The sequence below is a fragment of the Cydia fagiglandana genome, chromosome 15 (genome assembly GCF_963556715.1).
Source record: "Cydia fagiglandana chromosome 15, ilCydFagi1.1, whole genome shotgun sequence".
NCBI classification, from domain to species: Eukaryota; Metazoa; Arthropoda; class Insecta; order Lepidoptera; family Tortricidae; genus Cydia; species Cydia fagiglandana.
This window is the reverse complement of record NC_085946.1, coordinates 4,169,450-4,196,658: the sequence shown is the minus strand read 5'-3', so window position 1 is coordinate 4,196,658 and position 27,209 is coordinate 4,169,450. Positions and strand designations below refer to the sequence as shown.

The 27,209-nt window shown below is 35.7% G+C and overlaps 1 protein-coding gene and 1 long non-coding RNA gene across 2 annotated transcripts in view; both read left to right on the top strand.

The window, feature by feature from the left end:
• LOC134671277 (uncharacterized) overlaps positions 1-27,209 on the top strand; it is a 280,075-nt gene that overhangs the window by 80,505 nt on the left and 172,361 nt on the right. The window lies entirely within an intron of this gene.
• LOC134671193 (uncharacterized) overlaps positions 1,613-27,209 on the top strand; it is a 32,696-nt gene continuing 7,099 nt past the window's right edge. Inside the window, exon 1 of the mRNA XM_063528979.1 lies at positions 1,613-1,684. The gene's annotated coding sequence lies outside the window, so the exon portion shown is untranslated. The remainder of the gene's footprint in view (positions 1,685-27,209) is intronic.

Here is a 27,209-nt window from a genome sequence, read left to right as displayed (position 1 = left end):
CTGATGTTGATGTTTAATGAAGGCTTGCAATTGATTTTATTTTAAGGAACATTTTCTGTTTAATTTTATTTTTCTGGTTGTACTGATTTTTTGAACCCCAACAATAGGACAGCAAGCGATAGGAGCGGCAGTACGCGGCGCGCGGCTATCGTGAACGCTACTCAGGCACTTTAGTAGTCAGACAGATGGCAGTCGCTTTCGTAAAAACTAGTGCTTACGTCAAAAATCATGGGATTAGTTGTCCAGCGGACCCCAGGCTCCCATGAGCCGTGGAAAAATGCCAATATAAAGTCGTCTTATGAACTGTTTGGGTTTTGGGAGAAACGGTGAAAATGTACAATTTGTACACACTCACGCCATCTTTTGGTCGATAAACAGCATTATCTCCCTAAAGAACTACCTTAAGATAAAGTAAAGTTTGTCATTTTATACTGACGGTGTCAACAAAAACGTCTCACAAAACACCCGTACATATTTAAAGCACATGACATAACTGATAACCTGCGGAAGGATTCCCCTTTGACTTAACTCAAACATCACTTAAGCTAATTCTATCAATCAATTTTCAACCTTAAAACAATTGAAATAAGGTCCATTAATAAGAAATCTAAGTATCAACGCTCACACGCGAGCAAGTTTGAATTTTCTTTCCAGCACATTAAGTCTATATTGAAATTCGTACCTTATATTTATGATGTAGATGCTAAGATACCCAAAACATCCCGCAAGTCAAATTAGAACCTTAACCCTAAGTGTTAGAGTTTAAATTTGTTTGATATATAAGTTGGCAAGGTGCGTATGGGAGAAAGTTGTTCCAATGTCATTACCATTCTACGTAACGTAAGCGGAAACTCGCGTAATACGTTACGAAACAGTCTGGGGTCGAGTCCTGGGTAAGGCTTGTTTGAAACCAAGATGGTGGCCAACAAGCGTAATGCCCGCCTGATAAACAACCACCGCAGGACGCTTGCAAATCCAGTGGTTTAACAAAAACGTTACCGATCATTTAATTATAATTTATATCCGATCATTTAATTATAAGGACTTCGGGTACTTAAATAAAAATTTGATTCGGTTTGCTCATCTTGGCGGGGATACTACAATGCCCCCAGATTCACGGCCCTGACTATAATTATAAAAAAAAACAAACACCCATCAAAACTTGAAGTGATATGATAATTATGTGCTTTGAATTTACGAGTAAGTGCATAGCTCTCATACTTTCGGATTTTACAAGCTCAGTGCCATTTCCATCACTCAGTAGGTACAGTCGACGTCAAATATATGTTTACATTTTTCGCCTTATTACAAAGGAGTAAGGTGCAAATGTGCAAACATATTTTTGCCGTCGACTGTTCCCATTTTCTAGCTCACGCTGTATATGGTTACATCGCTCATTTCTCCCAAGAATGAGCAGGACGTTGAACTACCTCTTGAGGTGTTTCCTTTGCGCTAAGATGACATGGCGTTCTTCGAAATTGAGTATTCAGGGTTCTCAAAGGTCAACAACCCATAACTGACTTTGACGTTGCTTATGTCCTTTGACAACAATGACCCCTTCTACCTAGCACAAAAAACGTCAATTAGTGGATGCATTTAATATCGGATTGTCCCACCACTGCAGTGGAGGTGGCAAGCAGTACTGAGGTCACCGCGGCGTGGAGTGAACGGCGCGACGGATACGGTAGGTCGCGCTACTGTTTTGTATTTACTGTGTTTCTGTGTATCAAAGTGTTTGAAATGTGTGAATGCAGTTAAAAAGTCACAGGTTATACCTATTGGTTAGAACTTAGAACTCACTTTAGTTTTGGAAACAAAAGACTGTAGTCTATTGTATGTTTTCAAGATTTAAGTGGTTTAATTATACCGGGTGTGGCCTGTAATATGAGCAAAAAATTTAACTGTAGGCTGTACTCCTCATACTGACCAACATTTGTTCAGCAACTTTTAAAAATAACTTGTGGTTTGATTTTTAATACACTTTAAAGTTTATTCTAAGACGCAATGTATTGCGAATTTTGTTATGTTTAACGCGTGACAAGCAACGTCAATCACAATGATATGGCGTGGCGATGGCGTCCATTGAAGATAATATTTATTTTGTATGAAAAATAGGGAGTCTATATAAATACTTTATAGTTTTTAAAAATTGTTGAACAAAAGTGTCATCGTTTGAGGAGTACAATCTATGTTTTAATTATTTGCTCATGGTTCAGGCCACACCCGGTATTTATGTTGTACAATGCAGATGTTAAATAACAATTAATACGACTTATACACATTTTTAGAAAAACTATTGTGGACAATATAATACCTAAAAGTTAACGACTCTGGTACAATAATATATCCCGTTTCTCTTATTTGAGTACTTAAAGTATTAAAAAAATGTATCCGCCTTGTATGTTGTATGTTGGGTGCAGTGTAAAAATATACTTAAGAGTCCCTTAACTTTGCGATGTCTACAGGAAAGACGCTAACGAGTTAAGCACACAACTTAGAAAAAAATATAAGACTTAAGGTACCTATATGGGTTATTTTATCCTACAGGTAAAAATTTACGGTGTCGCTATATTGTGTTTATCTATGTTTTGGTATCCCCAGCGGGCGTAGCATGGTTCTATTTTTTATCGCCTGTCACTTTCGCACTTACATACTTGTTAGAACGTGTCAGGCATGGTGACAAGCGATAAAAATGCGACCCTACTATGGCCACTGGTTGCGATACAGACTTATATTGTTGTTGACATGTTTGGGCATGGAAGTGAAAATTAAAGATAAAGATAAGATAAAGATAAGATCATTTATTTGGATTAAACATTACCAGTTACAAAGGTGTTCTTAAAAGTTATGGTGGTAGGTTTTCATGTTTAACCTCATTTGGTATACAAAAGGGTAGGTAACTAAAAACTAAAATTATACATATTAATTTAACCTGTGTCAAAAAATTCACCCATACTATAAAAGTTTTTGTTGTTAAGCCATTCATTTAATTTCTGTTTAAATAAGATAATATTCATAGTGCGGAATTCGATTGGTATTTTGTTGTATACATTTACACTATTAACAAGACAACTTTTTTTATGTTTTGCCAATCGAGAATGGGCATCAGGTAGTAGTCTGTCTGGGTCTCGACAAGAACGAGGATGACTGTCACATGCTTTTTTAAACATGGACTTGTACTTGTGGACAAATATGCACATTTCATATACGTAGAGCGCTGGAATAGGCAAAAGACCGAGTTTCTTAAATAGTGGTCGGCAGGATTCGTCAGGCCGCATTCCATATATTGCTCTTAAACATCTTTTTTGTGCGACAAATGCTCGGTTTATGTCAGTGCTATAGCCCCATAATATTAACCCATAGCGTAAGGTTGATTCGACATAGGCATGGTAACAAGAGATTGCAGTTTTAATATTTGTGATCTTATTGACCTGCTTAAGAACATATACATATTTATTTAATCTATTGGTTACACTATCAATTTGTGATTTCCAATCGAGTTTTTCATCAATGAGCACTCCTAAAAATTTGGTTCGTGGTACATTTTCGATGCTTGTGATATTGAGATTATAATTGTTAAATTGGATATATTTTGATTTGTCTAGGTTAATTTTTAGATTATTAGAATCAAGCCAATGCGTTATTACTTCTATTGTGTTAATTATATCTAGTTCGTGATCTTTAACAGAACTACTTTCTTTATTTGATGTCACTATGATGGAAATATCATCGGCGTATAAGATGCAACGGTGTCTTGTTATCTCAGTTATGCCGTTTATGTACAACAAAAATAAAATCGGTCCCAGAACACTTCCTTGGGGAACTCCATAATTGTTGTGCCTAAAATCAGATGAGTAATTAACTAATTCATTATTTTCATTTAATTTACTAATTTGTACACATTGTAGTCTATTGCTTAAGTATGAGGACATCCACTGAAGTGCCGGCCCTCTGATGCCAAGTCTGTCAAGCTTTGATAATAGTAGGTGATGAGAAACGAAGTCAAACGCCTTAGACAAATCAAAAAATAGTCCCGTTGTTATACAGTTATTGTTAATATTTGTCAATATAAGCTTAAGCAGAGAAAAGGTAGCCAAAGTAGTAGATTTATTTTTTTGAAAACCAAATTGTTCTTCTTTAATTATATCGTATTTTGTACAGTAATCAATAAGTCTTTTAAACATGCATTTTTCAAAAATTTTGGAAATAATAGGTATTAAAGTTATCGGGCGATAGTTATTAACATCTTCTTTTTTACCTTTTTTAAATAGAGGTTTGACAATGGATATTTTTAGAGCTTCGGGAAAAGTGCCTGATGAAAAAGAAAGATTTATTAAATGCGTTAAGACGGTTGCAGTTTCATTTAAGCTCACCTTTATAATGTGTGTATTGATTCCATCGTATCCCTCAGAATTTGTTTTGTTTAGTGACAAAACTTCATTTTTTAATTCATTTTCTGATAACGGTTTTAAAAACATCGAGTTAACCCTTCGATTAATACCTCTGTAGATAGAAGGATGGGCATTTGATAATGTATGCGCAGAGTCTATGTAATGGTCATTGAAAATAGATGCAATTACTATGGGATCAGGTACGTCAATGTTATTGTGTTTTATGTGTTCAATCATACCCTGTGCTTTATTGTTGGATATTTGATTTTTGATAACCAACCACGATGCTCTACATTTATTTGAACTATTATTTATAAATTTTGCGTTTGCCTTTTTCTTTGACAAATAGATACATTGTTTTAATATTTTTGAATATTTAGAGTACAAAGTCTTATCGCTTTCAATTTTATTTTTGTAGTACCTGAATCTAATGTTACGTTTAGTTTTACAGCTTATTTTCAAGCCTTTGCCTTAATGAATGTGTTTTTATTTTACAAGGGCGTGGGATTTTTTTATCGCTAAAATATGTGCTTAGATATTTACATAATTATAATCAAGTAGGTACCTATGAAATAAAATTAACCAGTCTCGCTTTATAAGCGATGTACAGTACCTACTATTAAAAACTTTTGCTGTCCATACACTATTATATCTTAAATTTCTTATAATATTGCCATTTCGTTCGATCATTCAAATTTTGATTAACATGTCATTTCATTGTCAATATTGTCATCACTATTTATATACACTGTCAATATCAATCTCATCATTATTCCTGACCTGATAGTATCCAATCCAGCCTAGTATCGTAAGTTTTAGGTTGTGATATGATGTGTTATTTAACTGTGCGAATAATTTGTCAGATCGCCGCGGACATGTTTTCACGTAAATTGACTTCATTCTCGCCAGGGCACGAATTCGTATTTAAACGTTGAATTTGAGTACTTATTATTATTGATGCCTTAAACTTAAAACCCTTTCGTTGTGTGTATGTAACACAGTAGAAACGTTATTAAATTTTCATAAAATATTTTAATAACACGGGGGCATAATCGCGCATTTCTAGGTAATAGGTATTAACATTGCTAAGATTTATTCCTATTTACCTCGAGTTTTCTACGTGTCGCTACACTCAGGGCCCCCCCACATCTGGCGTCTTTCGAGCTTCGAGATATTTTATATTAGTATTGTCTCTACTGTCTTTGTTTATGTTATTGTCCATTTATTGTAAACTACGTGTATGTGAGGTGTGCAATAAAGAGTATTGTATTGTATTGTATTGTATTTGATGTTGTAGTGGCAATAGAATTACATCATCTGTGAACACTTAAATTGTCTAGCTATCACGGTTCATGAGTTACAGCCGTGATAGACAGACAGACGGACGGACAGCGGAGTCTTAGTAAGGGAGTTCCGTTTTTACCCTTTGGGTACGGAACCTTAAAATGTTGACTCAGGTAAGCAGAACGTTCAAAAAATCCTTATTAGTGCTAAACAATACAAAAATGAGTATTTCCAAGGCTATTAGCCAACACACATTGAACAATATGACCTATTGTTGCAACATGTTTCAAGAATTCTTTGAGCAATTCTCGAGATTTGTCATTCGATTGGTCAACCGTGGCATCCTATTGCGTTTCGCGTGCGATTTTCAATCTTAACTTAACGGAAATACGGTTTATGACAGTTTTATGATTAGCATGTGATTGAAGTGTAGATATGGTGTTTTTCTACTTTTGTTTATTAAGTCAGGGTCGTTAGTGGCGTCTCTAGCACACATAGATAAATGTTAAGAGACAGAACAATTTTGTCATTGCAAATGTCATACATTTTTCGAATACAATTTTTTTTTCATAAGATCGGTATAGAGTTAAAAGTCTGCAGCGATTTTGATAGTCCACGCAGTGCAAGTGTTATTTATACGTGATAATTTCATAGAAGTTTGACGTTTAAAATGACACACTGCGTGGGCTTCCAAAATCATTGCAGACTTTTTTTGGTCTAACTCTACCTAATATCTACTATAAAAATCAAGTTTCTTTATTATGAAAATATGGCGTTTATAATGGCATCACCATACGTTGTCATTCCAAAGTCAGTGTAGACTAGACGGATTCTAGGTTGAAAATACCCGCAGTTTAAACTACTCCGCGAAATAACATTGTGGTTTTTCCACATTTAATTTGTCATTAGCAAACCATTATGAGTGCTTGTTAAATGGACAGTATTATGTTAATTCATTATTAATGAGCTGTATGATTAATTAATTAAAACAAATTACCGTGGAGCGGTGCACTGTTTTTAAAATGTATTAAAATTTTGATATTGTTATGATACGACTCACGACTCGCAGTGCATCTCGCACGCACCAATCAAGGGCCTACTGTGATCCATTTCTTTTGTCCGTCTAGCTTCCTAACTCCCTTTCTATAGATCGAATACCTATGCAAGAGTGAAAGAGATAACAGAACTTCGATCTTCGACTTTCAGCGAGTCAGGCATATCATATCAGAAACAATAAAAAATAGGATACCGCTTTTATCAATTTTGCTGGTCTCAGGTCCAACAAACTTTTTACTCCTTTTTCAACATTCAAAAGAATTTCGGATTGACAAATTTATTATTCCATTACTGATAATTAATATTTTCATTAATATAATTATTCTGGTTAAATAACTTATGGTATATTAACTTGTAAAGGCTGAAAGAGACTAACATTAATTGTGTAAGCGGCGTAAACGCTGAGCTTCTTATGATGGAAGAATACTACGTACAAACAGACTCCTGACTGTACATCGGTGGACCTTATTACAAAAGGCATAAGGTCCACCGAGGTACAGTTAACAGCGTGGGCCATAGAAAAAGAGAAAATGTTTTTCCACTTCTAAATATTTTCCGTTCTCCATGTTTTATTTGTACGTTATTGACACAATGAAAGACTAGGTTTATAGGTTTTCCTTTCTTCTAAATTTGCATTAAAAATGATACATAATAACGTTTTTATAAAGCAAAACCTATAAACCTAGAATATATTACGCTAAAGCGGCCGACATGAAAATCAAAGCGATTTGTTAAGATTTAGTTAGTGGAAACCGTTTTCTCCCGACATGGAAATTTTATCAAAAAAGTAGGTACTTATAGCCAGTAGCTATTCTTCCCTCTTAAAAAAAACCGGACAAGTGCGAGTCAGACTCGCCCACCGTACCGTCAGGGCTACGTACTTTTTAGTAGAGTCTGTGCGGAAAGAGAAGAGTCGTGGGATTTGAGGGCGCGCCAGTGCTATTTTATGGTTTTTGCTATGCTGACAACACTGGTCACGTGATTATAGTACAACACTAAACGTCATGATACTTGAATCCCTTTTGTTTCGGTTTTTTACCACGGCTTACTAAACGGAGCCTGGTGGTGGTGTCGGCTCGTCAACTCAATCCTCTGATTTAGCGCAGGCACTAGTTTTCTTTTTAAAACACACTTGTTTTTATATCTCAGATACTAAAAAGTGACTGCGATTGACAAAACTGCTAAAACTATTTAAGAATCTGCCCAATACAACTGTAATTTTAGTACCAAACAAGATACGAGTCTCATTTATATAGTCTGGGATATATTTCACCCATTGTAAACTTGACTTGTAATGTATGTGTACATTATTAATAATAAATATGAATATGAATAAAAATAGTGCATAAGTAGGTAGGCCTTATTGGGATATGTCCGGTTCTCTCATCGCACGATATTTTACTTCGCCGAAAAGTCACTGCTAAATATGAAATATAATTTCGTAACTAACCGAACCTACAAATAAAGAAATATTTTATTAGAAAAAGTTTTATTCTTTGTAATCGAAGTCTGAATTAAAATATTCAATGTCACTTATGTTTGAGCTAGCTTCAAAATAACCAGGGAAGGGACACTAATAGAACTATCTTCATCTGAACTGGATGTGCTTGAATCCGGCACGTAGATTACGAATTCTTGCATATCACCTACTTAGCGGTCTTTTATTCGAGATACCGTAGGTACTTTTACACAATCCTGAAAAAGAAATTACATATAAATATGCATAAAATGGCAAGTATCAAAACTATTTGTCAGTTATTTTAAAGATCATGAATGACCTGCATATTTATGAAAATTAATATATTTTGAATGAATATACTTACCGATTATGTACCGGAGACAAGTTACTTAGGGGGCTTATTAAATAGGTAATTATTTAATATTAAATACAACATCAATACCCGCGAATAGCGGAAATACGTTCCGCGACTTTTTGTAAGTCGATAGTCGGCTTTTAGCCATTTTCTTCCCGCTGACAAAACCGAACAATGTTAAATATAATTTTCCTTGTGGTTTTATGTACGGTTTTATCGTGTTTTGAAAATATTTTATACATAAAACTTGCGGTTTTTGTTAATAAAAATACACATTGACAGAAGTTTGTTTACTTTTTACAAGACAGGTGTCAAAGGTTTGATTGCCATATAAAATTTAAAATGTTAGTTCCCGTTTCTGCCACGACTCTTCTCTTTCCGCACAGACTCTATTTGCTGTTATAGCGGCAGCAGAAATACACAATCAGTGGAAATTTCACCTATTTAGCTATAACGGTTCATGAGATACAGTCTGGTGACAAACAGACGGACAGTGGACTCTTAGTAATAGGGTCCCGTTTTTACCCTTTGGGTACGAAACCCTAACGAGTCAAGTTCTTCCAATTTAGAGTCAAAAGACTCTAGATCCTACCAAGACTACCTCTTAGCACGGCAGTATACCTTTCCCCATCTAGTAAGATTATGACATAAGGGGCCTCTTCCGCCGTTGGGCTGCTGAGGCTGAATCATGTCGCGCCCCACCTTGTGGGGCGGTCGATCGCTCGTCATTTTGGGGACGGCTGTGTATCCAGTGTGGGTATGACATAAATTTAGCTCGACAAAGTCATCAAACTTGGCTCGAAGCTAATACATGCATGCGCACTGCACAGTGAAGCGTAACAGTGAATACCAATGGCTGATCATTTTACGTTACGCTTTCGATGGACTCGGCAAAATATATAGGGGTAAACAAGGTTAGAAACTCTTTAATTTAATTTACCATAAGTAAAATATGTATACTTACTTATTTTGAACATCGTCTGCGAGTTTCTAATGACAATAGTGAAAAGGTTACCTACACTATCAATATTATCATGATATAAATAATACTGACAACTGTCAATATTAACGCGCATTAATTTTGATGTATTTTGGGGTTGAAACTTGAATGTTGAATGTTGGGTTTTTTACCTACCTACTTCAAAATCAAATCCAATCAAACAATTTTAAAATCAGATGAAATGAAAATACTTACTTATTATTATGATGTAAATTAAGTAGAATATTTGGTTATGGAGCATTCCACGAAATTATGTAGGTATCGTTGTCGTGTACAAACGTAAATTTTCTGAAGATTGGCAGGGCTTTTTAAATAGGAGTTGTTGCTATAGGAGCTTTTTTGTCATAACAGATGTAAAAAATACTCAGTGTAAATAAGTAATCACCGAATTGAAATATTCAGAAAATATAGGTACCTACCTTAAGAAATAAAATTCGTTAGGGATAGCTCTGGAATGCCCCTAATGATAATCACATTTTACAATCACTTCGTTCCTACTAACTTCATACGTTCAAGATCAATTTGATTAGCCACGGAGGTGATCCGTATTCATTGCACTTGAGTGTATTTTTTAACACGTTCAAGGCAGACATGGTAAATAAGCACATTAGTTACGTATTTATTACAAGTGGAGCAATGTCAAGCTACATAAAAAGCAATGATAGGCTTATACACATAATACTCGTAATATGGCCCTCCGTTCATGGGCATTCTGGGCTGTAGTTTTTTAGGGTTCCGTACCCAAAGGGTAAAACGGGACCCTATTACTAAGACTTCGCTGTCCGTCCGTCCGTCCGTCCGTCCGTCTGTCACCAGGCTGTATCTCACGAACCGTGATAGCTAGACAGTTGAAATTTTCACAGATGATGTATTTCTGTTGCCGCTATAACAACAAATACTAAAAACAGAATAAAATAAAGATTTAAATGGGGCTCCCATACAACAAACGTGATTTTTTACCAAAGTTAAGCAACGTCGGGAGTGGTCAGTACTTGGATAGGTGACCGTTTTTTTTTGCTTTTTTTTGTTTTTTTTTTTTTGCATTATGGTACGGAACCCTTCGTGCGCGAGTCCGACTCGCACTTGCCCGGTTTTTTGCTTATTAGTCAAATGAAGATCGAAAAGTATGAATGAGTAATCGATCCAGTCTTGTTACAAGTTTTCTTTTTTAATTCTTTATACATATAGTTACTCATGGTCAAATTTAGAGGAACGCAAAAAAGGTTTAAAAATTACTGGATTACACAGTAGGTACCTAAAATAATTTCAAAATTAGTAATTAAACTTTTTTTTTGCGTTCCTCTAAATTTGTCTATGAGTGTAATAACAATAATGTTGCCTGTCAAAAAATCCTGTCAAAGTGTCATTTATTTGCAGGTTAACTACCACATTTTTCTGTAATACGTAGGTAAACACACACGATCGCATTACCAATTTTTTTCACCAAACAGCTATTGACGGCTAGCGGCTGGAGAAAATAATGGAGTGTCCCAAACGATCAATATTATGAATACAACTATTATGGGATTTATGGGCGTTCATTAATTATTATATTTTAGTAGAAGTTAAGATTGAAAACTTGCAATTATTACGAAATAACGACCGATAAAGGAAACGGTCACATTCGGTATTTACTGCGCGATAATTACGAGTAGGTAATCACTTTATCTTGTCATCATCGCGCGACTAAATATATCGACTTTTTTTAACAGCACTTCAATGCGAACTTCACTTTTATATTACACAACATTGTATAACATCCCTCGACCACCAACTCGAGAATATCCGATACCGCCGTACATCGCTCGTCCCCTATGCTAATTAGATAAACTTGTCATACAAAAGCCGCATTGGTCTCGGTATTTATCGATACAGTAAGCATATATTGTTCGAACATTCTCACGCAAGACGAGGCTTCCTTTCACTTTCGATTACCGTAAAACAAGAAGGTATTAACTGAGTTTGAATCGCGTACGTATTTACCGCATTTACTTTTGAAATTGTTTTTGTGGCGTTTAGCGCGGTCTTTGATCTGTTGCATCGCAATCGTTATCAGTTTTGCAATTTATCTGCTAAAATCTCTGAACAGGCGGAATTTGCAACTTCGGAGGAAAGTGGATGACCGCTCTGAAACCGCCTTTCAATTTCGATTCCTTGAATGTTAAAGTAACACAAAATCACAATAAAATAACAAAATATACAACTAACACTAAACTAAAAACGCTAAACACTAAAAACACTTTCCATACAAACGTAGTCCCCATAATCCTCTCTGGATATTTTTTAGTAAATATTTTGACACGATTTTATGTAAATTAACCACAGCTATAATAAAAATTCAATCGAAGGGGGTTTGAATTATTTAGAATTTTTAATTATTATAATTGATTAGGAGCGTTTAAACATTAGTCTGCTGTTCTAGGTTATGCATAATTATGAGTATGCACTTAACATAATATAAGATTAGTAGAAGTGAGTTTTGAGCTTCCGTACATTACTGCACGTAACAGTTGTTAGCTTGATTTAATCAACGATGATTATCGTAACATAATACTTAATTGTTTGTTTGACGCTCTACAAAACAGTATAAAATTATCTGATCCCGGTCACAAGTACACAGATTTAATAATAACAAAAGTACATAGTTATAACTGTGGACAATAGTGATGTTATCAACTTATCACTCAAGTTAGTAATTAGATCTACAGAATTATTCCTTTAGTACCCCAGTATGTTAAAGGGTATGGACTATGGGGATATTATAAGTAGTACCTGAGTAGACGAAAATTACGTTAACGTGATGGGGCAGGTAGACTAGGAAGTGTACTAACAAATCAAATAAATTTCTACCACCTCCATTTTACTATTATAAAATTACTGATTACCTAAATATGTGGACGTATTCTGTGACATCACAATTAATCCACTTTCTTTCAATGAGCTTTTATTAATGTGAAAATAATTATGAGCGCCCAAAATATTTATATATTTATATTTTTAGAGTATTTCCTTTTTCCGAAACATTTTTATTTATGGAGCCTGTACGGATATGATGGTCGTATTTTGTCTACGTGACAGCGTGATAAAACGGTGTCCGTCTCTTTCTATCCCGCAGAGTTAAAAAATGACAGTTGTTTTATCACGTGGATAAATGTGGATAAAGCGATCCGTAATAGGCTTGCTGGAGATCTATTAAGAGCCCTTATTCCTTAGAGCGTTCGCCGATTTTGCGAAATAACACTCGATAGATGGCGCTGGCGCTTGATACGCGAGCGCCGGCAAAGCTATGCGCGTTTCAACGCAGACGAGAATAATATTGATACTTTTCAATTTAATTTGCAAGTAAATTTATTTTAACGTTATATTGGCACTCTTTTATAAGCATGATAGTAGTGAATAGAGTGTATGTGTTGAGAAAATATATAACCAACGACGAATAAATAATAATGATTGTTTACCTATGTCATGGAATTATTGCGACAAGTTCATCCATGAAGTCAAGGAACTACTCAAGTCAGTTCACCAAGGAAGTTGAATAATTAAATGTTTGAAAGATAATATTATACTAAATTATAGTATATATACATACGGTGTTGCTTATTTCGTCGAAATTGAAATTGTCTATGTCTCAACCCCTTAAATTGTTCTCTTTCACTAAAAAACAAATGTGTATTTTTTTCAGAATTTTCAATTATGTTTTAGGGGTCGCTACCGAATTTTGAAAATTTGCACCCTCCATACAAGATTTTTTTTTTTAGTCTTTTTTCTTGTTTTTTTTTTTTATATGAATCAACGGGTCAGGATCAGGGTGTATTAATGTGCAGTTTAACATAAAATAATACCACTATTTTTTTAAAGCTTATTATGCGTGTTTTAGGCGTTCTAAATATTCATTCAGCAGTGCGCACTCCTAAAATAGGAATAAAAATTAAAATATATTGACTATACCTAGTATTGAATCACATGTAAATAGCTTCCATATACTTTGACTCACTGTCTCACTAATTAAAAACTAAAAATTAAAAAAAAATCATAATGTATGAAGGATTCAAATTTTCTAAATTCAGTAGCGACCCCTAAAACGAAATAAAAAATTCTAATTGTTTTTTAGTGAAAGAGAACAATTTAAGGGGGTGAGACACAACTTGATCTTGATATCTGTATCATTTAAGCCACTAGGCCAAGTTTAGTATCATTTTCGTATAAATCGGGGGTGCCGAATTCATTGTCATTATCATCATCATCATCAAATGTCACCATTCCGAAGTAAAAACACATAAAATATGAAGAAAAAAAATACTTTTTTTAATTCCTCTTCACACTTAAACTGCTGAACCAATTTAGTTAAACCCACATTATAGACGGGTCTAACGCGGGTATGTGAGTTAATATGTGTTCAAAACGCGAAAGTTTAAAATATTCAATTTAGTTCATATTTGGTAGGTACAGAGATAGTTTGAGTCCCGGGGAATAACATAGCAAACTTTTAATCTCAAAAATTATCCCTTAAGGATGTGAAAAGGGAGGAAGCAAATGAAGCTTTATTTGTAAGTATATAAAATAAAATAATATTAATAATCTATCAACCGCATCTAGATCGATAGTGCTCGTCAAGGCAAATCTATTGAGCCCAAATACGATGGAGTTATGATGAGTAGATTCGGAGTTCTGGTGACCAACTCCTGACTCCATCATGAGAACCTGGGCTTCATCTAGATCGATGGTGCTTGTCGGGGCAAATCTATTGATCCCAAACACGATGGAGTTATGATGAGTAGATTAGGACTTCTGGCGACCAATTCCTAACTCCATCTCATTAATGGAGTCAGGAGTTGGTCACCAGAAGGGGCTCGTGACTCTGGACATCATCTAGATAGATGGTGCTCGTCAGGGCAAATCTAATGAGCCCAAACACCATGGAGTTATAATGAGTAGATGAGGATTTCTGGTGACCAACTCCTGACTCCATCATGAGAACCTGGACTTCATCTAGATCAATGGTGCTCGTCGGGGCAAATCTATTGAGCCCAAACACGATGGACTTATGATGAGTAGATTAGGACTTCTGGTGACCATCTCATCATGGAGTCAGGAGTTGGTCACCAGAAGGGTCTCATGACCCTGGACCTCATCTAAACAGATGATGCTCGTCAGGGCAAATCTAATGAACCCAAACACGATGGAGTGATAATAAGTAGATTAGGAGTTCTGGTGACCAACTCCTGAGTCCATCATGAGAACCTGGATCTCATCTAGATCCGTGGTGTTCGTCAAGGCAAATCCATGGAGCCCAAACACGATGGAGTTAAGATGAGTAGATTAGGAGTTCGGTGGCCAATTCCTGACTCCATCAAGAGAACCTGGACATCATCCAGGTCGTCCGGGTATAATTAAAATGCAAATCCTAACCAGAATTCAAGTAACACTGAAAATCTATCACATAAGCGGGAGTCGGTTGTTAAAATTTAATATGGTGTGAAAAATGTACTCTCCCTTGGATCAAGATTTTCTAATCATAGTATACAACAGTTCTCGGAACTCGCTCAATGTTTACGAAGCAATGAGCGCCTGACGATCGAGCGCAGGTCCGTTCCCTAAGCGCGCTCGGCGGAGAATGAGCGCGCGGCGTCGCTGCAGCGTGATTTATAGGTCTTTTAAAAAAAAATATATTTACGGCAAGGTAGGTCCTATAGTTATGATTTTTTTTTAATGAGTAAACATAAAGTTACAGTTTGTTAAAAGATTTTTTTTGTGGCAAAATATAAGTCCAATTAGCGATAAAAAATGTAATGTAACCCTGTTTTCACCAAAAAAATGAAGAAAACTCGGAAGGTATTTTATCATGTTTTTTAAATGAAAGTTCGATTTTCAAGCATGTAAGCCCCTCGTATAACATATGATGAGTTGAATTGTAATCATTCATATACCAAATGATTCTTGTTTACTGCAAAATTGAGAGCCGAAACGACCCTTCTCACAGCAAATTTTGAAAAAGACTTCTAGAAAACTCATTTATTTTAGGTTCAAAAAGAGAAAATGAAAATTAGAACATTTGCAGCCCCTAGTTTAAGAAATGATTATTTAAGTACGTTATCAGTTTTTGAATAAATACTAATAGTTACGTCGTAATCTTGAATGAAAAAGGAAGCATTTTGCAAAATACGCTCGTCTGTAGGAGTAAGGACTCTTAAATGGCCTTCCATTTTACTGTATTTTAAATGTTTATTTTAACATATCAAAATACTTTTGTCTTGGCAAGTTTTGATTCGTGAGGATAGAGTATAAATAAGAGAAATAACCCCTTTGCTGCGTGCTAGACACATTTTCACAGAATAAAGAAAAGAAAGGTTTTAAAAGCATTTTGAAACATTATTACCGTAGAAAGCTGAAGAAACTTGCAGTAAGTTCTGTATAAGGCAAGTTAGTCGCACTACACTAGGTTCCGATCTAGGTCATAACACGTTCTAGACTGGAGCAGCTTTCGTATTAAAATTGTTTATATAGTTTCGGATTAGTTTCTTCATGGTTTTTTTTTGTTTAAAATACTGAAAAAAAAATGTCAGCTCTATTCTGTAATAAAAAGTCAAATTGTAGCGAGCTGACTTTGGGGTTGTGCACAAATCACGCCAGGTATTTTTGGCTACTTTTTGACCCCCCCTCCCCCTTGGTGATATTTGGTGAGTTTTTTGGCTACCCCCCTCCCCCCACACAACCTCACGTGTATTTTTTTATTTGTTTTTTTTTTCGTTCAATCTAATTTTAAGATAATTAGTATTATATACAGAAAAACTTGTTTATTTTTCTATTTTCGTTAAATAGACTGGCTATTTTGAAGTGCAGAGTGATGAAACCGAAAAAAAGCGACCGATAAAAAAAATCTACTCATGTGGTAGGTTTTTTTCTTAGTTTCGTTCACAGCAGAAAAATACACGTCAGGTTTCCTTATACCCCCCCTCCCCCAACGTGATCTATCGTGATTTTTTCGTGACCTCCCTCCCCCCATCGAACCTCGCGTGATTTGTGCACAATTTTGGTTTTGAATAAAGGTGACATCCAATAAATTTAAAATATGTTATTCTTTTGATATTGATATGTTACGACCGCTCGCCCATTGGTGCGCGCGAAATTCACTTCGAGTCGTGTCATAAGGCGTTTTGTTTGCATTAATTGGTGCGCGCGTTAATGTCGTATCATAAAAACAATACATAAAGTTCAGATTTCAAGTTCAGAGTCGGCCTCGAGTGTGCAGCCACCTATTGTGCAGCAGATAAGTATTACCTAACAAGTTTCACTTATAAAACGTGTTCATAACTTACCTGCACTTCCTTGAAGCTGCAAGTTCCGGTACAAAATAAATATCACAGCGCTGGAGACGTTAAAGGAAGTACGAAATAAATACAAAACTCGCCCAACTTCGCTATACACTCGTTTTCTTTTCAAACATATAATAAGCTTCCTACTTGGAGACATTTATTACTTTAGACGTCTCATGTTGGTCCCTAAAGTCTATTTCAATAGAACTTGCTAACTATGTAAACAAACCGCCATATTGAAATTGTCTCTGAATGATCAATTTATTAGTGATGGGCAAGACTCCTACATACTACTTTACTAATGTCAAACCATATCGCATAATAAAATACCAAAAGTAAAAAACAAGTAGTTACTTATTTTTAATTTGTATAATCACGCGGAGTCAGTTATGAAGTTGACCCAATTTTTTTTTATTAAGCTATGAGCTTCATCACATATGATCTTTGAGTAATTCTAAGCATTTCAAGCCTGGGAGGCAATAAGGGGAGGTGGAATACAAAGATGGCCGCCACCCATCATCATTCAAAAAAATCTGTTCTGGTCCTGGTGGCTACTAGGGCAAGTTTGGTATCATTTTCGTATAAACCGGAGACGTAGAATTCATTGCTGATATTTGTTTTTTTCAGCTTCATATTAATTTTACAAGAAAAACGTAAAAAGATGAAAATTTTGGATGGAGGTTTTTGCTTTGAGAGCTAATAACTTTTGTATAGTGGCCAAAAATATCATATAAAAAATACTATAATAAAGCGTAATTTATGCAGATTCTAAACATATACACGTTGAGTAATATCCTACTGCAAAAATATGGTGAAAAAATTATTAAATAACCGCAGCGCGGGTAGTTGGACTTTCGTTTATCTTGCGGACCGTCGTTTATCTCACAAAATGATCGAGTACGAGTATCTACGTAGGTATGCTTACTTTGCTAGATTTTATGATGACGAATAAAATACTTTCATCTAGACATAATTCATCATACAGACATAATTTTGTGCACTTTAATTTTAATGCACTTGCAACGATTTGAGTGGGGCCTAGTGTTATTTGACCGGTGTTTGGCGTCATGGAGCACCTGCATGGTTTTGTACCCTTGTGTACCCTTCAACGGCCAAGTCACACAACATTAACTATAATAATAAAGAAATCGCAGTAAGGAACCTTAGACTTGGCACGACTTTGTCTAGATTTCATTACTTTTTAGAGATAAACAAGCAGCTCCATCGAGACTTGGCTAGTTTTTTACAGAATGTTTTTGGTGGGACGATATTTTACATTTAATATTTGCTTCAGGTTGGTGTGGTGAAAAATTCTGTGTTTCACTCGGCGGCAAATTTTGTTTAACCCTCGTTCTTTGAAATCCTTACAACGCTCAAGATTCCATTTTTCAAACCACTCACTACGCTCGTGGTTCAATTTTAAAATCTTTCGCTTGATCGGGTATCAATATTAGCACGAGCGGTTAAACAACAACTTTGCCCCCTTGTAAAACAAATAACTATTATGCTGAGAGCTTACATTTAGAAATCATAACAGCTATGTATATTTGTCATACTAATATAGGTTATGCAAGTATGACTTGGTGACAAACCAACGAAGCCCCGGCTCGCGGGGCTTCTATTTTCTGCTCTGAGGGATAAAAGGTAACTAACGAACCTAACCTAACCCAACCTGAAATTGCGGTTGTACATGATCTTATTTGTTAAGCGAGCCGCCCTCCTCTTTAGACATGGGGATACCTGTGTGTATTTTTTTAACCTATACCAGAATTATGTCTGTGTACTGGAAACTGCGGACATTAAATATACAGAAAGCATTTTATTCGTCATCATAAAATCTAGCAAAGTAAGCATAGTTAACCTACGTAGATACTCGTACTCGACCATTTTGTAAGATAAACGCCGCCTAGCGAGAGTCCAACTACCCGCGCTGCGGTCATTTAATAATTTTTTTACCATCTTTTTGCAGTAGGATATTACTAAACATGTATATGTTTAGAAGCTGCATGAATTGCGCTTTATTATAGTATTTTTTGTATGATACTTTTGGCCACTATACAAAAGTTATTAGCTCTCAAAGCAAAAACCTCCATCCCAAATTTTTATCTTTTTACGTTTTTCTTGCAAAATTACTATGAAACTGAAAAAAACAAATATCAGCAATGAATTCCACGTCTTCGGTTTATACGAAAATGATACCAAACTTGCCCTAGTAGCCACCAAGACCAGAATAGATTTTTTTGAATGATGACGGGTGGCGGCCATCTTTGTACTCCGCCCTCAGACGCACGCTTCTTATCGCCTCCGAGGCTAGAAATGCTTAGAATTACTCAGAGATCATATGTGATGAAGCTCATAGCTTAATAAAAAAATTTTGGGTCATATATGGCAGCGATCCGTAACTGACTCCAGTAGACAATTGTAGAATTTAAAAGAAACAAAACCGCCATTCCATCAGGTCCTAATAACCTAACTTATGAAACCATTTTAAACTTTTAATTAAATATCCAAGATATAGTTACATATTTATGTATTTTACGGAACGGATCGTTTCAATAGTGTATATGTGTATGTGTATATTTCAATGGTATTTGATGAGGTGGTGTGAAAATTCAAAGAGAAATAGTGATAAATCAAAATTGCGTTGTTTGTTTACATAGTTTGCAAGTTCTATTGGAATAGACTTTACCATGATATTGAAATTATAAGTGTGATATTATTTTAGTACGCGGCCGGGGTTCAGGCAGACCGAAAAAGAGGATGGCGGGATGCATGCACCCCAAATGGTGGGAAAATGCATATGACAAGGTCGATTGGAGAAAACGAGGGGAGGCCTTTACCCAGCAGTCGGACACCAAAGTAGGCTAAAAAAAAATTTTTTTGTAGGTACTTTATTGCCATCGTCCGCATCGGTAACTACCTATGATCTTTATTGCACATTTAGTCCACTGTTGGTGAACAACGAGTAAGATGTTGCGGATAAATAAAAGACCAAGGTGCCGATTTTTGAAATTCGACCGCTCAATTTCGTGTATTTCGTTCAATAATATCTCCACTACTAGGCATTTAAATTCTACTACTAGAATTGCAAACGAGTGGTCAATACCACTAGATTCCAAATTTCTATAGCTCTTATTCCTAAAATTAGTATATCGCTGTTTTTCATGGATTTCCGAGTGATGAAATCGAGCGATCGAATTTCAAAAATCGTCCCCCAGATTTTTATTTACACAAATTGACTAAGCCCCACGGTAAGCTCAAGAAAGGCTTGTGTTGTGGGTACTCAGACAACGATATACAGGATGTGTCTGACCATGGGGCTTTAAATCCAGGGCTCGATTCTACTCGCTAAACTGAGCTTCTTTTAATATGGCACCAACCCCGAAATCCCGAAAATTTTTTTTACTTTTTCATACATTTTGGCTGATCAGATGTCGACGTTTTCTATGGAAAAGCCAAAAAAAAAATCCCCGATTTTAGGGTTGTTCCCATAGTAAAAGCAGCTCAGTTTAGCGAATAAAATCAAGCCCTGGATTTATAGCCCCATCAGCCCCGTCAGACACACCATGTATATAATATATAAATACTTAAATACATAGAAAACAACCATGACTCAGGAACAAATATCTGTATCATCGTATAAATAAATGCCCTTACCAGGATTCGAACCCGGGACCATCGGCTTCATAGGCAGTCGTCATAGAAATATGTAGTTTAATTATCTCAATTAAAATCTACCTTTAAATTAATACAAAGTGATATAAAGACAAATTTCTTCTAACATATGTCTGTACTTGAGTATGGTGAACAAGTTTGGCACAAGTTTGTAATTTTCAACTCTATAACTTCGATCTTCGTCGCGACATACCTAATAAGGCTGAGTCTAGATTCTAGATATTTCCGTACAATACCTCAGAAATCCGATAGTTTATATGCAGGTCTAACACACAGGCGACAACATGAAATTGGAAACTGCGAGTTGAACTTTGCAACTTTATTATTGCGTGTTGTACTGTCACAGATCACTTCTAGATGTACATGCGAGACGCACGATAATTTTTAGTGTTCCGTACAAAACTTTGTTCACGGAACACTTATTTAACATGATTCCATTCCAACGTCAGTGTACCTACATACTACGTTCGGATCACCACTCACAGTGTATCTACTTTGCTCCCGTCTATTCAACATACCTACCACAATATTATTGTATAAATATCGAATTCTGGAACAAAGTAAGCATATTTTACGGTTCATATTGCTCTCATATTAATTTAGCATGAGAGTGCGACTGATCATTTCAGTGGCATGGCATCCACGTTCACGACCCTGTGATGTTGATGTCAATTACAAATGAGATGTTTAAGGAATAGCGAGTTCAGCCAGCAGAGTTTTTGAAAAATCGGAAACACTTTTTTAAGACCATAATACGGTTACCAAAAAATATGAATACCTAGGTAGTGCTAGCACTAGCAGTTATGAAGCCTTTCTCTAGTAGCTTTTCGTGCGGGTTTGACCCGCGACCTCCGGATTGAAAGTCGCACGCTCTTACCGCTAGGCTACCAAGCTAGGCCAACGCAATTGTGGAGAGGTCCCTTTCTGTCGACCCTTATAAAAGGAGTCTATGGGTGGAGTTCTAAGCATGCTGCTTTTCGAGAAATGCGAAAATGTACCAAACGCGAACCTGCATATTCTGTTTTTCCAATTTTGGCTACGGCCGGTATTAAATTTTAGTAACAGTTAGTCGGTTGGTCTAAACCCTATTCCGTACTTTTTAAATTTTCGACTTTGCATTTGTGTTTATTAAGTTTCAAACACAGGTTTGCTAAGCTTTTATTTATGAATACAGGGCTAATAGTAATAGTGCTTAAAATACTCAATTTTGCTAGTTACGAATATAGTACTTCAGGAGTTAAGGTAGTAGGTCTTACAAAAATTCCTGTTTCAAGTCTCTCTATTGTGACGATAATATGCGATAGCGCTATATACAGGGTGATTCAGGAGACGTGAGCAGGACTAACACTGCGCATTTCGTAAATAATAAGCAACTGTTTCGTATCAGTATTAGCGAGGTTAAAGTTAATTTTCTAGTCGTGTTGAAAAAAAAACTTATTAATTTATTTACGACATGAATGGTCACCCTACAATTAGAATACTAAACTACCGATTTCTGTGTCAAATTGAATGTCATCACGGTCTGGTTACTTTTGAAAAACTCGTATCTCACTCAAGTGTGACAGTTTATTTTCTTTGTAATCATAATGCTGTCATTACGGTTAAAGAGGTTTTATGTTTATTAATTAGGTCTTGTAGGGTGACCATGATTGTAGAGAATTAAATTTGCCTTCACCAAAAAGTTAAAAAATAGGAAAAAGTGTGGTTGTTTCACCTAAGTACGACGGTGATCGATCAATTATCAGTTACTGAGTGTGCAGGATTAGTCCTGCTCACGTCTCATGAATCACCCTGTATAGCAGCCATGTTATTGTGACGTAGGCTTGTGTCACTCTGGGAAGAGACCATGTTTTATTAGGCTTTGTGTTTAACCATGTTTTTTTATTGTTGGTGGATTTGACAGCAGCTGTCTTACTTGCCATCTAGTGAAAATCTCGATCGCGGAAACCCTCATTGCTATTGCCTCATTTTGGATATCAATTACAAGCGTGTGAGCTTTCTAATACTATAATATTGTGGTAATATTGCTAATATTGGGTGACATAAACCGGAAATACATTAATTGCTTATTAGGTGTCCAATAGACGGTGATATGCATAATTAGTGGTTAATACGTGAACCACTAATATACTCGTACCTACGCATAAACGTGATTAGTTGAAAAGCCCTTTGTACATAACGCGACGTGATATATCGACGATAGGTATTATATTGGTTAACAATCAAAATCTAACCTACGTCTACAAGAAGATACAGTAAGTACAATTGCCTGAGCTGATCCAGAAAAAAATGCCTAATCTTTAGTTACTACCTGCTGTGGTGTAACACCGCAAGCGCAGGCGATTGTACCTACGCGATAAATATTGCACATCCACAACGAACTAATAGCATATCAACGTATTAGCTTAGCAATACAGCGGGGAAATGCTGCCAGCGTCCTCGGCACCATGCCAAAGGGGCCCAATTACTTAGATATATTTTAATTTTATCTTATTTTATTTAGTATTCGTTTTTAGTTTTAATTTAGTTTTATTTTATTTTCATTTTTAATATTTGTATCTACCTTATCAATAAACGATTTAAACATTAAAAAAAAAAGCACACCACAAATGTACAAAATAATACTTTGTCGGTATATTAGATCGCGAAAAACTAATTTGTACGAACCTTTCGGGATTCGAACCCATTGGCTAACATGTGCTCGTACCTATTATTAGTGATCATTAACACTAAATTCACATAGTGTCAATGGCATTATTCAGATAGGTCACAGGTTACAGGCGTTCCAATATTGAAGCGCTTAAATCAGTGGTTCCTAACCTTTTCAGTCCGGTCACCCCTTATGACTAACTAGGGAACCTGATTTTATTATGATATATTATATATTTTGGGATGACCGGTCTGGCTTAGTGGGTAGTGACCCTGCCTATGAAGCCGATGGTCCCGGGTTCGAATCCTGGTAAGGGCATTTATTTGTATGATGATATAGATATTTGTTCCTGAGTCATGGTTGTTTTCTATGTATTTAAGTATTTATATATTACATAATAATTATATCGTTGTCTAAGTACCCACAACACAAGCCTTCTTGAGCTTACCGTGGGGCTTAGTCAATTTGTGTAAAAAATGTCCTATAATATTTATTTATTATTTATTTATTTATTTTACCCCTCCTCCCAATGGTAATCTATATATATAAAACAAAGTCGTGTTTGTTCCAGCATCCATAACTCGAGAACGGCTGGACCGATTTTCATGGTTTTTGATTTGTTCGATTAGTCTCGGCCTAGAATAGCAGAATAACTATTAAAAACATTGAAAAAATTTGCGAAAACAAAATAATGAAAGAATGATCATTCCCATACAAAATGTTCCTAGGTATCTTACCTGTCAAACATGATAGCTGTCCTGTCGGTACGATACACTGGAGCTCCGCAAATTGAATATTATATTAAATCAAGGGTTTTGAGTCGATAACATAGATCCACAACATTCGAATTATCACGTATTTAGATTTTAACAATGCAAACAATAAATAACAGAGATCGGACAGATTGGCGTCATTGCTAGCATAATGTGGACATGAATCCAAAATTGATTAAATAATTAATCATTTAATTAATTTCTTACCTGAGGTTTAATTTTGATTTCTAATCAATAAATAACAAAAGGATTTCTTATAATGCAAATTTATTTTTAAAAAATCAGTATTCTTTCCAAATTTTTTGTAGGTACTCATTTTTTTATATCAAAAATATATTTCAGTGCTATTTATTGACTAGAGAACAAAATTAAATATCAGGTAAAAAAATAATTAAATGATTAATTATTTAATCAAATTTGGAGTCATGTCCACATTATTGCGAGCAATGACACCAAATAGTGTCGCTGTCACAAAAGATTGTCATTGTTGGTTGTCAAGCTTTATAGGTCAGAAACGGAATAAAACTGCCCGACGTCATGAAGCCGTAACAGACTACCGCACCTTGCTCGGCGGTATGGTTTTAACGAACGTGCTGCGGGTCTACCGCCAATAGGAGTAAAATTTGCGAACTACGTTGTTCGCGGTAGGCCCTCTGACACACTATTGAAAGTACGCCGGGACACACAAGCCAGCAATATGTTAAACAGTTTTGAACGCACCCATAAACGAAATGACAACCAACAAATACATACATACTAAATAATAGTACTACCTTACTCTTTGGTACTACCGTAAGTACATAATGGACACTTCCTACAAAACCGAAGTTTGACAGCGATTCAGGGATGAATCTTGCTATCACTTTTTAATGTATGGTACTATCCCTTTCGGCTATTTAGGGTTGTCAAAATTCAAGTCATTATCTTATCTGTGGTCGTGCATGCAAAAGGACGTCAAATGGTAGCAACCTTAATAACTGCTCGCAGCAATGCTGAGCCGAACGGAGCAGAGTTTGCCCGAAGTCAGGAGTATCTCGCCACTGTCTGAGGTGCCAACAGGATTAGAAAAACCGGCCAAGTGCGAGTCGGACTCGTGCACGAAGGGTTCCGTTCCATTACGCAAAAATCATCAAAAAATCACGTTTATTGTATAGGACCTTACCTACATATTTATGTTATTCTGTTTGTTGTCATAGCGGCAACAGAAATACATCATCTGTGAAAATTTCAGCTGTCTATCACGGTTCATGAGATACAGCCAGGTGACAGACAGACAGACGGACAGCGAAGTCTTAGTAGTAGGGTCCCGTTTTTACCCTTCGGGTACAGAACCCTAAAAAACAGCGTTAAATTTACGTGTCCTGGATGACTGACTGACTGACTCATCATCATCACGCAGAACCGAAACTACAATTAATGCTAGAAAGTTGACAACTGCACACCATTACAGGTTACATTTGTAATGTGTACAAGAAATAAGAACAGATTTTGAAGTTAGCACCTCCATTTTATCGGTCATAATCTTACAATCGAATAAAAGGGAATCGGCGAGCAAAATGGAGTTTGCAACCACACCACACCATCTGATTTGATCAAACAATTTAATCAGATTGGAGCAAAACTGTTCCCGTCTGGACTGGCATTAAGTTTAAGATAGTAGAGGGACTAATCGATAACAATTTTTTTCAGGCCTGGCTGCAGGCGTTCGGAATGTTCATTATGTATGAATGACAGATGGGAACGGGACGTCGCTCTACAAAATGCATGGTGCTGTCTCGCTTACACATCATGTCAATCAGTACCTACATAAAATTCCGAGCGTGTGCGGCCAGGCTAATCCGTGATGCGCCAAAAGGAGACATAATATAGATAGGTGATACGAAGTTCACCGGGTCAGCTAGTAAAAAATAAAACGTGTATATTTGTCGTATTGTTATATTATATTAGCTTATTACCCCCTTAAAATACCAGTTTTACTCCCACGGGGGTAATTACCCTCAGGTTAGGAACCACTGGCTTAAATTCACTAATTAGTACAGTTGCTCGTTAGGTGACTCGTATAACTGTGCACATCGAAAGAGAAATTGAAAAGCTTATTTTCAAAAACGAGTGCAACTAAAATTAATAGTCTGCGAACCCTAATAATAGTTTGTCTTCATTTTGAGTTATGTATTTAGTTACAAATTAAGGGATTAGATTACAAAGAAAGGGATTAGTACTCGTACCTAAACATAATTTAACTAAATCAGGCCCGTACAGTTTTATAAATAAGGAAGTAGATACTCAACAAAAATTGATTCATTCGAAGCCTCGAAGGTAATGAAATAAAAATCAAGATATTTTTCAGCTCCTTATGAATGAGTATAACCTATTCTATCTACTTATAATTATGTAGTTAGAGGTAGGTATATAATATTACCGCGAAGCGTCTGGTTAACGTAACTGGTGACCGAAGAGCTGGCGGCTATCTCGCACAACGTATCAGCATTGCGATACAGCGAGGAAATGCCGCCAGCATCCTTGGTACAATGCCTCAGGGGCCTATTTTAGATTTAAGCTAGTTATTAATTTCATTTAGTAGTACCACTGTATATATATTGTATGTAAATAAATGACTTGTTATATTACCTTTGCCTAATATTAAAGGTAACACATATCGTGTCAGATACTGTAAACGGCTCCATACATACTTATGCCTACTTAACGTTATGATATATCTAATGTGTATTAATAATGAGATTCCATTGACTTAACACTTCACCTATCGCTCTTGCACCTATTAGGCGAGATCGAAGAATGTTACAAATATACAGGGTGTCCCAAGACTATGGGACATTCAAGGGAAAGTACCTTAAATATCGTAGATAGGATATTTTGCTGAAAGAAGACATTATTTTAATTTAATAAAAAAACAATTTAAACTGCATTCATAGATTTTTAAATAATTACATTACATGGTTGAACCGGGAATCGGACCCGCTACACGAGAAAAAAAATCGCCCTGTAGTTTTATCATACCGATCAAAAGGATTCTTCATAAGGATTATTTTTTGCTAAACAACATAGTATCAGAAATAAAAGGAAGACCATGAATTTTAACATTTTTAATTCAAAATTAATCAATTTAATTTTAAATAGTCAATTAAAAAAAACTCAATGAAATTATGATTAGCTAATATCTGATACATTATGTGGTGTGGAAGAGTTCATTGGAGTAAATTATGGTTATAAATTATTTACGAAGAGGGTTTCG